Source organism: Lates calcarifer, linkage group LG9 (genome assembly GCF_001640805.2).
Source record: "Lates calcarifer isolate ASB-BC8 linkage group LG9, TLL_Latcal_v3, whole genome shotgun sequence".
Lineage (NCBI taxonomy): Eukaryota > Metazoa > Chordata > Actinopteri > Centropomidae > Lates > Lates calcarifer.
The window spans coordinates 8,211,005-8,223,569 of record NC_066841.1 but is presented as its reverse complement, the minus strand read 5'-3'; positions in this window follow the sequence as shown (position 1 = coordinate 8,223,569).

Genomic DNA, 12,565 nt, shown 5'->3' with positions numbered 1-12,565 from the left:
TGACCACAGCTACACTTCTCGAAATTACATTCTAGGGGCTGTGATGCATAAACAGCATCCCCAGCTTAAAGAATCCCAGATAATCTGATGCCCTGCACCTCAGGAGTTGGCAGCTGTGGATATGACAGCACGCATCGTCACTCCCTGCTGCACAACAGCAACGGGTGGATTTAGAGTGTTGATAGCAGTTGAAAGCAATTTTAATAACTTTCTCCCAAATTCTCTGCCTACAGGCCCTGCGTTTTTGTATGTGTATAAACTCTCTCCCCTTTCCAGTCGATTTATCTGTCCAGCAGCAGTGAGAGAAGTAAACAAACTCGCCCTGGAGATAAGCAGTGATTCAAAGCTGTCTCTGCGGCGCATCGCGGCCCGGCATCTTCTGATTGCAGACCTGCTGTATCATACAGGATGCAGAATTCAGAACTCAAAAGTTCAGGCACAATAATGATTAAGACATAAACGCTGCACAGTTTGTATGACTACAATACAGTAACAAAATCTCAATGTGGTTTTCCACTGAAACTCTGTAGCTTTTTTGATAGCTCTTACATTTTTTAAAACTCACGTTCATCCCTTGGTCTCCTAGTGGAAACCTGAAAATCATTTAAATGGTCTGTGCTGTCTATGAGAAGTATCTGGCTTCATCACAATTCTTGGAAAGCTCATCATACAAGCTTTGGCTGCAGTTTGGAGTTTGTCTTGAGTGGTTGGGAAACAGTATAATGAAGTATGTTTCCAATTACATTATTGTGCCAATAATCCATTGAGATACAAGTCCACAAGCATTGCTGTCTGGGCTACTTTGCATATAATGATGTATGTAAATCATAAACTGTGGGTTTGTCTTACAAGCAACAAGACGAGAGTGGAGTCCCTCAGTATCATTACAGCAGGATCTCTAATCTGGAGCATCAGCTTCCCTATTGACAGATTTAAGGGATTGGGGTCATTGTGTCGGAGGATTAGTGTGCATTAGTGGACCCTCTCCATGGCACACTCCTGATAATGTAGGCCAAAAGAGACAAGGTCACTTATTTCACAAGGCTGTTTCCCACAGGTTGGGCACATGGTCACAGATGGAGGCAGGTGTTTGTGGGAAGGTATAGCTGCAAATGGAAAAGAAACTCACTTGTGAAAACACACTGCAGTTGAGATGCTATATACAGCTATTGTGGTGTTTGTTTAATGGAATGGATGTAAAAAGTGCTGTAACTGGATTTTTAAAAGACAGCATGAAAAAAAAAATACAGATAGGCAGACAAAGATAGACAAAAGAAGACAGGCGCACACAGAAGTGAGTGCGAAGATGAATAAGGAGATGAGTTGGTAACTCTCACATCACAGGTGGAGGGGAACTCAAACTGTATGGCAGCTCATTAAGACAAAGTACCTCGTGCTTCCCTGCGACATTCTTCACTGTCATTGCTTGTCAGCACAGTGTCAGTGCTCCGCGTGCATCATATGATAATGTCACCAATTTTACAAAGAAGGGGACTAAAGGCAGAAGAGGAGTTCTTTGTGTTAATGAGACAGATTGAAGAAAACAGCTTTGCCAGAGCAGAAGAAAGAACAGCCCAAATTGACGAAAGAGGAATCTCAATTAGATGAAGCAGAGTGCAGACAACAGGTAAATTAGTGTATACATAATAGCTGTTATATGTTTTGTTTATTTAAGTAGGGGAGGAGGTACGCAACATTATAGCTAAGTTTGCAAGTATAATCAAACTGCAAAATGGGAGGATGAGTGAAGTAAAAAAGAGAGAGCTCAAGTGACAGACTGGGGCTCGGAACGACAGGGTGACTCATCACTGCATGACTGCCTGCTCTTCAGAAAGTGTTTGAATTTTTAAATGATCCCAGTTATGATCTCCTTTTTTGTTGCTGGGTGATGGAACTGTAAGGAAAAATGTTTTCCAAAGTTACTTTTGCACTAAGGGACTTTGTAATTCCCCACAGACACTGACCATGGATCCTTGTGAGGTTTTGCCAAATGAATGTGAGCCTTACAAGCCTGGTCATGTAAGCATGTATAAAAATTTGAATACTGAATGCATTAACTTTAAACCATGCAAATGGTGAAATCTAACTGATTGGGTGTGTGAGATGGCATTATACAAGAGCCTATAGTGATAGCTTGTATTGTGCAGACCATGCTACTGTAACATATTGATGTTGACCAGGTATTGCTGATTATATTAACATCTTAGCTCAGCATGTTAAAAAGTACAGCTGAGGCTGATGGAATGTCATTAATTCTGATATATTTGTTTATAAAATACTGGATTACTGGATAGTACTGGATAAATAAAACCATTAACTTGATAATTGGTGTGGATGAAAAGTGGAAGGGTTAACAAAGTTATCACAGTTAATCAACACAGATGCTTATACAAAATTTTGTTCCCATTGATGTAGCAGATGTCGTAGTTTCTTTTTTCAAAAGCAGGCAAACCAGTGGTGTCTGATTTCATGTTCATATTCTGAAAAAAGCATCAGGGCTGTGCTCAGTGAAAGGGTGAGATGGGTTTTAGTCAAAGCAAACAAACACCAGAAACACTTCAAGCCCGACAGTTGCTCAGGCTCTGTCTATGTTAGTAACCATGAATCAAAGTGCACAGTGACCTTCTGCTTGTGTCAGAGTTTTGTATGGACATACTGCATCTGTTCCTGTGCATGTGCGTGGGTATACAGTAATTTGAAACAGTCTTCAAATACTGGATAGAGCTAAGAGGAAACATTTATCTGAGGGATACAACATAATTTTTCTGCTTTTATTATACAGTGGGGGAAAAAAAGTTTTCGGACATTCGGAGTGTGTGTGTTCAAAACTGAACAAACAATAAATAAACCATCACATCATCAAATTAATATTTAGTAGTGCCATTAGCACGCAGTAGAGCTCTAATCCTGGCTGGCATATTTCCCACGAGCCTTTCACACTGTTGAGGGGTAATCTTGTTCCACTCTTCTTGAATTACTGCTTTTAATTCTTGGTCTACGCTTTCTTTGGTTTATGCCCTGAAACAGACCTTTTGATTATCCACCACAAATTTTCAATGGGGCACATGTCCGGCGATTGACCTGGCCACTCTAAGACGTGGATACAGTGCTCCTGCAGCCAAGTTCTACTGGCCCTGGATGTGTGACAAGGGGCATTATCTTCTTGAAATATCCAGTTTTGACCTTGACAGAACAGTGCACGTACAGAAGGGAGCATGTGGGTTTCGAGAATGGCACAATACTTGGCAGAGTTCAATGTGCCATCGCAGACAGTGAGATGACCAACACCAGCAGCACTCATGCATCCCCAAACCACGATACTGTCGCCACCATGCTTGACGGTAGGTACTGTACATGCTGGAGATAATGCTTCGCCTGGCCTTCTGCGTACCCTCACATTATCAGGAGGAGGATAAAACTGGAAACTGAATTCATCTGACCACGGAATCCAGTTCCTGACTGTTCAGTTCTTGTGTGCTTGGGCCCAACGACACTGGGCTAACCTCTGTCTCTCATTGATCAGGGGTTTCTTGACAGCCTTGTAGGACCTTAAGCCATGATCTAAAAGTCGGCCATGTACAGTGCAGGTGGAACACTGGACACCAGTTTGGTTTGACCACTGCTGCTTATTCTTTTGTATTTTTCTTTCTCTTACTCTGTTAATTCTTATTTTCAGAACCATCATGTGTAAATTAAATTGATGGTGATATTAAATTGATAGCAAGGTTGGCTATTTCCGAGTATAATAAGACACTTAAAGATGTACACATTATTCATAATACTGCAGCATCATAGCTGCAGCTATGTTTGTTGTGCTATGACATTTATGAATACTAGAGATTAGCATATAGTGCATATAGAGATTAGCATATAGTGTATAAAGATCCTTGCTCCTTTTTTACAGTTAATTTATGGGAATATTAATGTCCAGGTATCATAAAACATAGTTTAAAGAAATCAGAGCTTTTAAAGGAACACCATTTGTAAAATATGATATAAATCTACCACCAACCTCAGCCAGGAAAGACTTTTTATGCCCTCTCATTAAGAAAACATATTGGTTGATTGCTGCTTGGCCCTTTTTACAAGTTGCAACCAGAAAGTTGCAACCAGAAAGAATAGTACTGGTAGCTTCGTGAAAAATGAAATGATGGGACTGCATAGCAAGTCAGATGTACCATGGCGACATTAAAGGTGTTTGTAATGGAATAGTTGTATTCATCCCTGAGATAGCTGCAGGCGCCCGTCTGGCTTCGCAGTTACTTTTCCACCTCATTTCACATCTGAAGAGCGGGGTGTGTGTGTCTGAGAAATATACACATACTCAGGCTTGCACACGGACTGCCTTACTGTGCATGTCTGTGTATGTGTGGGTTAAGGATGAAGGTAAAGGAGACAGAACTAGCCTGTCAGACGCAGCACAAATAAGGAAAATATATGACAGGTTGCAAGGTTGGTATGGAGGAGTTTTTTGAAGCTCACACAGATGTTTGAAATAAATCCTTTAGTTTAGCTGACAAACATTTTGAAGCAACAGTAAGCATCAATGTTTCAGTAGGCCCATTTGTTTTGGAAATGTAGTCTTGTCTTGTATACAGTTAACAGTTCTCTATCCATTTAAACCTTGACAGCCATTATTTTCCCCTTTGCCTCTCTGTCTCTCTGACTTCCTCTCCCCTACTTGATTCCCCTCTTGCTTTGCACTTTATACATATGCTGCATTCATCTTGCCTACAGCCCTTAAACAAAGACTGCCTGTCTTGCTATTTTTCCCCACTCTCTTTCCTTCCCTCACACCTGCCACTCTTGCTATATCCTCTTGATATTTGTTTCCCCTTCAAGTTTTCTTTCTTTCTTTCTTTTCTTTTTCTTTTTGGCTGACACTGCATTTTCCCCTGTCTCCGGAATATGTCAGTGTCAGACACAAGGTGAAACTACAGGAACTACTGGATTTAGGATTCATTCAGAACTGAATTTTTGATGTATCTTCAATTGCAGTTCATTTCTTGAATTTTGATTACAGGAAAGTCATTTTGCTGTACAGCAGGGCACAAATTTAATCATGGAGAATAAAATATATATTTGTCAAATATAATGACAGAGACTCCACATTTTCTTAATGATGGTGGACCATGGTGTCTGACAGATTGATCTCTCATGGGTTTTCCATGGATTGAGATCTGGTTTGTGATTGTGACCACCATAGCATGTGATTCACATGATTTCAAATCATTCAGTGAACCTTCTGCAGTTGTTATGTTTCTCCACTCTTTCATTCATTTTCTCCTAAATTTGTCACCTCTTTGAATGTCATATTCAGATTTACACTGTATTCAGTCTGTTTTGCAATTTACAGAGCTTGTTTTGACAGGATTATTTTAGGAAACTTTTCTATAACTGCCACAGATTTCAGAATCAATAATCTGAGAACAAACTCTGCATAAAACATTATAATTCCAAGTCTTTGTCTGTCCATCAAGACAAACAGGGCAGTTATATTATAGACTGTTGCTTCAGGCTGAATGAGCAAATATCTCTTTGCTTTAATTTTTTCCACACAGCTAAAACGAATCAACAAATAAAAATGACCTGCAAAAAAATTCTGAATAGCATTTCATTTGTTTAATTGTTTCACAATAATGAGAACTTTTTTCACTATATCATAGTGATATTAATAATTTTATCTACATTTATTGATCATATTATTATTGATTTCACTATTTCATATTTATTTATTTAATTTTGTACACTTAAGGATTCCATATAATATACTGTAGTCCTGCACAGCGTACCAGCTCAGGAAAACCAGAAAACCGAAGTTTCACGTTTGACTTGTGAAGCACTGCCAATTAAAAGCACCCTTTTCAAAATGGCGGGCCGTTGAAACAGCACTTCCTTGCCTCCACTAATTGCCCTGATGTGCTGTTAGTGTACACCTCTGAAGTTAACCCGGCTTTAACACGAATGGAAACACTTGTTGTTTATAAAGCCGCATCCTGTGTCGCGTTTTATAGAAGAAGTTAACTTTGTAACTGTCGCATCATGTTACTTTCGGACGTCTTTGTTGTGGAATAACCCGACTTGGCATGGCTCTTGTCTTTTGGAATTCATCTGTTGCTGCGGCCTTTTATCATCATGGCGTTTCCAGTCTCGCACTTTCATCTGAGATGCCAGGGATCAGAGCTAACTTCACCAAGGTAAGAAGCTACTTTCTGGTTTTCCTGGCATCTTTGATAAAGTCTTCCTCTGTTCAGTTGTTTGGCGTGTCACTGCTGGCTGATATTTCTCAACCTGATGTGCTTCATTGGCAATGTCATGTGTCTGCTGGTTGATACTTTCCGCTCTCACGCTGCTGTCAATCATCTATGCGCAGATTTATTTGCTTTACTATTGGTATGTAAACACAATAGGCTATCTAATTGTCATTGTGGTTGAGCTGATTTTCATTTGTTTTTTGCTTTGTTCTGTGTGTTGCTCTGATGCTTTTATTTGTAAATTCATATAGTTTAAATATGCAATATATTGTATTGAGTGTCATTGTGCCTTGAATTGGTTTTATGGCATATTTCCCCCATGGTAATTGTTGGTTTTGTTGTGTGGTTTCTAGTAGAAAGTAATATTGTTTCTTCAGTACAAGGATATTGTCTAGCTGAAGTCCATTCACCCTGCTTTGTTGTTATCTTTGCAATATTGGTCTCATGGAAGTCATATTCACATTTTCTTCACACACTTGATACATAAGCACACTGATTAAATATTTAAACTCAATAATAAACAATGGGCTTGATTGAGCCACTTTATTTAGGGTCATTCTATACTAACTAACTAACTGATGGTCATCTGCTGTTTATTCATATATACGAACAGGCTGTTTATAATTATCTGCTGCATAGCTGTTGTGTGGTTGCCTGATGTTTCAGCTGCAATGGAGGTGTGTTGCTGGTTTTGGCTTCATCTATCTCAGGTCATTAGATAGTATATCCCCCCTTGTGGCCTGAGGTGCGTAGCAGGTGAGTGAGCACACAGCTGTTGGTCTGAAATACTGTAGTAGATGACAACTTCTGTTGCGCTCTGTAACCAATGCAGCTTAGGGAGAAAATATATTATGGTCCTGAACTTGTATGTGTGGGTGGTGATGAGGTCAGAGACTAGATACCAAACTGTTTCTATACTTCCTGTGTTTTCTCATAATACATGTTGTTAGATGTAAGTCGGCTGACTGAAATGAGCAATTTTTGTGGCAAAATCAAAGAAAGGAGGGAATATATTTTATTCATATGAAGCATTATGCATTTAAGCTTGTTGTGCACCACTAACCAGGAGGCATGAATGCATAAACTTGATTTGTAGGTTTATTGCTGCTGTGTCTCTTTTCTTTCTTTCTCTCATGCTTTATCTCTGTCTCTTACTTTCTCTCACATTCAGCTCAAGGCCACTATGTTAATTGTGCCACGGTGCTAAACTTGTCTTATCCAGGCCAAGAAGAAAAGGCGATTCTATTTAGATAATACTAATTCAGCAGTAGTCTGTTTACTGCAGCAGTTGCCTTGATTAATTTTTCTGCTGCGTCGAGGTTGGCAGTACAGCTCCATGGGGCAAAGGCAGCAAGTGTCTGACAATACCTGTGGTGTGGAACTCCATCAGTTGAGTTGATGCTAATTATTTGCTGTAGGGACAGTGAAAGACTTTGAAGTGATGTTGACAACTTCATTTTGATAGCAGGTGCATCACTAATTCTGTTTTGACAGATACACATCGTATGAATTTCACATCAAAATTAACACATCCTCATTAAAGAATACACAAATGTTATATATGCATTCTCTACTTGCACAGTAAATGTGAAAAGAAATGTATCTCTGAGCCTTAGACACATGTGACGGCTTGTTCACTTGCTAAATAATCTTTCCTGTGTATGATGCCTTGTGGGTAATACAGGCTTTCAGCGGCAGGAGAGACTAATAGTCTGATTACAATCAGAGCCTGTGTTAAACTTCCATTTCCTAACAGAGAGCTGATCTGTGTGGGTTTATTTTACACCAGTCAGTGACCCACAGTATCCCTCTGTCAAACCATTTACTCAAGATGTGGACAAGAGCTGCGGGTCAGGCAGTACATCATGTTGTTGACAGATCTGTGGTCATGCAGCCACTTAATTATTCTTGTCTTGGGGACCTTTTGTAATATAGTGCTATATAGGAATGTCAACACGTGTGGATGCTTTATGCAGGTCATAACTCTTTCACGTGATGGCTGACCTGTGTTGGCTGCTGAGCTCAGGGAATAAGGGAACATAACTGCAGGATAACTACTAGATCCCAACCCATACATTTGCATGGTCAATATATTTCCAGCTAATTTTAGCTTATCACAGTTATATCAGCATTGGCATATATTTCTGCCATTGTTTTTCCGCCAGAGAGTGCTTACTAGTATATTTTCACAGCTGTAAAATATTCTTGGTTAATAACTAAATTTAAAGGATCCTTGTCAAAAAGTTTATTTATGCAATTGGTTTATTAAAGAAATGTATGCATTGCGGTAACACTCTTTACATTATATTTGCACGAATATACACTCTTTGTTGGGCTCTGATCAAAACAAATATAAACCATTTCCACTCTGACACAATGAGCATCATATTTGATATCCTTTTGGGCTGCTAAAATATGTACCTATAATACCAAAACCCCTGCTGGTTTAATGATTCAAAGTGAGAAAAATGTCATAAAGCCAGCTAACGCAATGTTGATGTTGGGGTATGGTTGTATATTTCTCTTAGATTACAGAGTCTGTGTCTTTCTATGACAAAAGGTACAGTGCATCACAGATTTTTAACACTGATTGCAAGGGTGAGGATCTCCACCTTTGCACCTTCTCACAGAGACAATAACTGAAATCTCTTACACTGATCAGCTACTCAGACAACAGAGATATTGGTTTATATGACCGACCAGTACAGGGCTTTTGATGTCTATACCAATATTGCTATCTGAGATTTTAAGAAATCTGATAATCAAGTGATTGTTAGCTGAAATGAAATTGGCTGACATATCCATGGATACTTAATGAACATTCTATATTTTAAATTTCCTTATTACATTTGTATAGTAATGTCACATTTGATTGGTTTAGAGAAAAACCTGTCAGGTACAACCTTTGGAGTTGGTAACTGGTGCGTTCTATAAATCAGTGAATGACAGCTTAGAGACAGTAAGCTTAAAGTAGTCAACACTTTATCACGTGTCAGTTTGATGTACAGACATAATAAACCTTCTAACAATCTTTCATATGTTCATTCAGAACAATCACTGTGTTTTAACAATGCTGTAAAATTCAGTGGTGTTGGTAAAACAAAGAAACAATCTTCAGAAGAAGAATTTGCTTACAAAGCCCACTGTTCACCGAAGCTTTCCATCTGGCAGTATCTGCATCAGTGCACTTGTCACCAGAACTGATGGGTGCGCTCTCCACGACAGCTTTTAGATCATGAGGAGGACTGTGTCATTTCAAGACATGGGACTTTGATTGTCAGTATTGCTACATGGAATCGTGCAGGATTGGTTTTGCTGATCACTTGGCAATGTGCGGGGGCGCACCCAGCAGGTGGTTGACTTCCACAGCTTTCTGATGTCTTGACACCCACAGGACGTCTGTGGGCTGGGTGTCTTGGTATCTAACGTTGCTACCCTGGATTCAGTGGCAGAGAGATGTAATTACATTGTGTTGCATGAAGAGTGAAATGAGAGAGACAGGGAGGGGAGGGAAGTAGAGAGAGAAGTAGAAAGCTATTACCTTTGCAGTGAGAACTCACTGGCAGAGATGGAGGGCTTTTGATGGTGGGCCCAGTGTGTATCTTTTTGATGTCAAATTGGAGATGTGAGGATCATTTATTCATGAGTCTACATCTCTAATGCTTACTGGCTGGCTAAGTTGTTTGTTTTTGCTTGCCTTAGGTTTGTAGGGTGGTTAAATTGCTCCTGAATTATTTCTTTTATCTGCCATTGTTTCAGGTTTATTTTGCTCCAGTGGAAGAGGTTGTCAAGTTCATTTGTTCTTTCTTCTGTCCTTGACTGTCTTGTTGCTCTTCCACCACAGGTTAAATCACCGACCACTTGTTTTCTCCATGCATACACTCGCACTAACACGAATTTACAGAAATGGCCTGGCGAGGATGTAGATGTCAATAATGTGTCTGCTATCACGCTCATCTCATTTGAGAGCTCATTTGGATTGCAATTGATTCAGGAATCTAATTTGAATCATAGCATATGTAAATGTCAGCAGCAGTATCTGCATCAGAAAACATTAACTACTTAGATTTAGTAGCAGTTTGGTGTTGGTACATGCATTACCATAGAAGACCTGTCAGTCACTTTTTTGAGTGGAATAGCAGTCCTGTGTTTTGAATGTGTTTTACTTCTAGATCACAGATTTGACTTTACTTCAGTTGGAAGTACGGTAAAAATGTATAAATTGCCTCTCTGTAACATTAGTTGTCACCTGCAGATTTTTTCTCAAAAACAATGTTTTTAAAGTAATGCTCGCAGTTGCGTTTTTTGATCGGAAGTGCATGAATACACTTGGCAGATGTTATTATATTTAAAATCATTCAGAATATTTTTGACTTTCCCCATCTGCTCATGTATAATCAGGAAGAGCTCGGTATGTTCAGCTAATTGACTCAGTTAAAAGAAAAACATGGTAGTGTTTTGAAACTAAACAAATTAAAGTAGCTTCTGATGAAACTGAAATATGTTTTTAGAAATGTGTAGATTGTAATTTATTGCATGTGTTCAGCCCATAACCGACATACATCATGTTTCCTGGAAATGCATAAAGTGGAGTCAGAACTTTACTGTAAAACTGTACCATTAGGAGTTGACAGGTCTTAACTCTAGCTTTCTTCTGTTCAGCACTACACCTTGTTTTAGACAAAGAAATTGTATTCAAGATATTTGAGTCCTTTCCTGTGTAACAGCATGGAAGGTGACAGGCTTACATGATCAAAATTTGTCTGTATGCAATTTGAAATTTCTTTTTAGGTCCAGTATTTTCAATTCATGATATTAGAGTGAGTGGAAAACTGCAGAGGACGCAGGTATTCATAATGTGAAACAAGCCTGTGAAAAATACATTATAATAGTATTATATATTATAATAGTATTCATGGTTGCAGTGTCAGATGACTCAGAAATGCTGAATCACTTCCTCAGCTGCATAATCATCTTACTCGCATCCTAGAAGCACTGCACATTGAGGCACACCCTCAATTCACTTAGGTTGATGAAAGTGTGAGGCAGCTTTGTGTCACAAAAACACTTTGAAGGGAAAAAGAACAAACAGTAAGGACACTTTGCATTCTTGTGCCCTGAACTAATCTGGACTAATATATATGACTGCATCTTTTTTTTTTTTTTTTTTTTATAAAAGGCACAGGAAATGCAAAATTGTGAATTTAGCTTAATAGGTTTTTTATGTTTTGCCATCACCTCATCCACAAGCCCCATTGTTATATCTTTACCAGAATGGTATCATCTTTATTTCCTAGATCAGATACTGGTTTTTAGAATGGTTTAGCAGTGTTTCAAATTCCTTGTTACCACTATGTATGGCTTCAGATGCTTTGTACAGTGCAACACATGTATTCCTACAAATACACACTGAAGAAATGTATCTCCAAATAAAGTTGACTGTAACTTTAACTCATATTTGATATATTGTAAACATAATGTTTTCTTGCTATAGCTTTATAAGGGAGCTTTCTTTCTATTCTCATTTTATACTTTGATTGAATTCCCAGCTCACCAGCGGCACACCCACACAGGTGTTTTCAATTATTTTTCCTCATTAGATCTCTCCTCAGGAGTGTGTGGGCATGTGTAAATTCTGGTTGATTGACATCTCTCTCCTTTTGCACCTGTGACATCTTTCCAATTGTTATGTTGAATTGCATCCAGTTCTCAGCATAGATCTACCCTTTCTTAAACAGAGGTCAAACCAGAATGACAGAACACACCAGTGTGGGTGTGCAAGACCTTTAGATATATATAAACGTGATGAAGATTAGTTGGCAGTGGATTCATAAAACAACAACCTCTTCTTCATTTTAATTCCAGAGGACATGGTCTTTTTAAACTCACCCTGCTTGTATTAGCAGTTAAAGACTGTTTTTTAATGTTATATTTTTTTCTGCTCCAAATACATTTTTTATGATTTCTCGAAAAACTGAACAATCTTCTAGGGAATTATTTTACCGGTTGTGTGTCCTTCCAGAGGAATATTGTCGATGTGAGCTTCCCATGGAAGTCTTCTATAGTTCTGTAGTTAATTCTTCCTCACAGGAACATTGTAATTTAGTGAAGAAATTGGCTTTTTACCAGTTGGCACAGGCATTTATTTATCTATCAGCTCACTGCAAAACAGTCCATTTCCACCACCAGCCTTTCTTTGTTTTATAAGTAGAAAGAAACATTTTGGCAGTGGTTTTGTTGCTAGGTAGCCACTAGTGCAATGGCAGTAACCAGATATTTCCTTGACTATAGAAGCACTCTAAGGAATCACT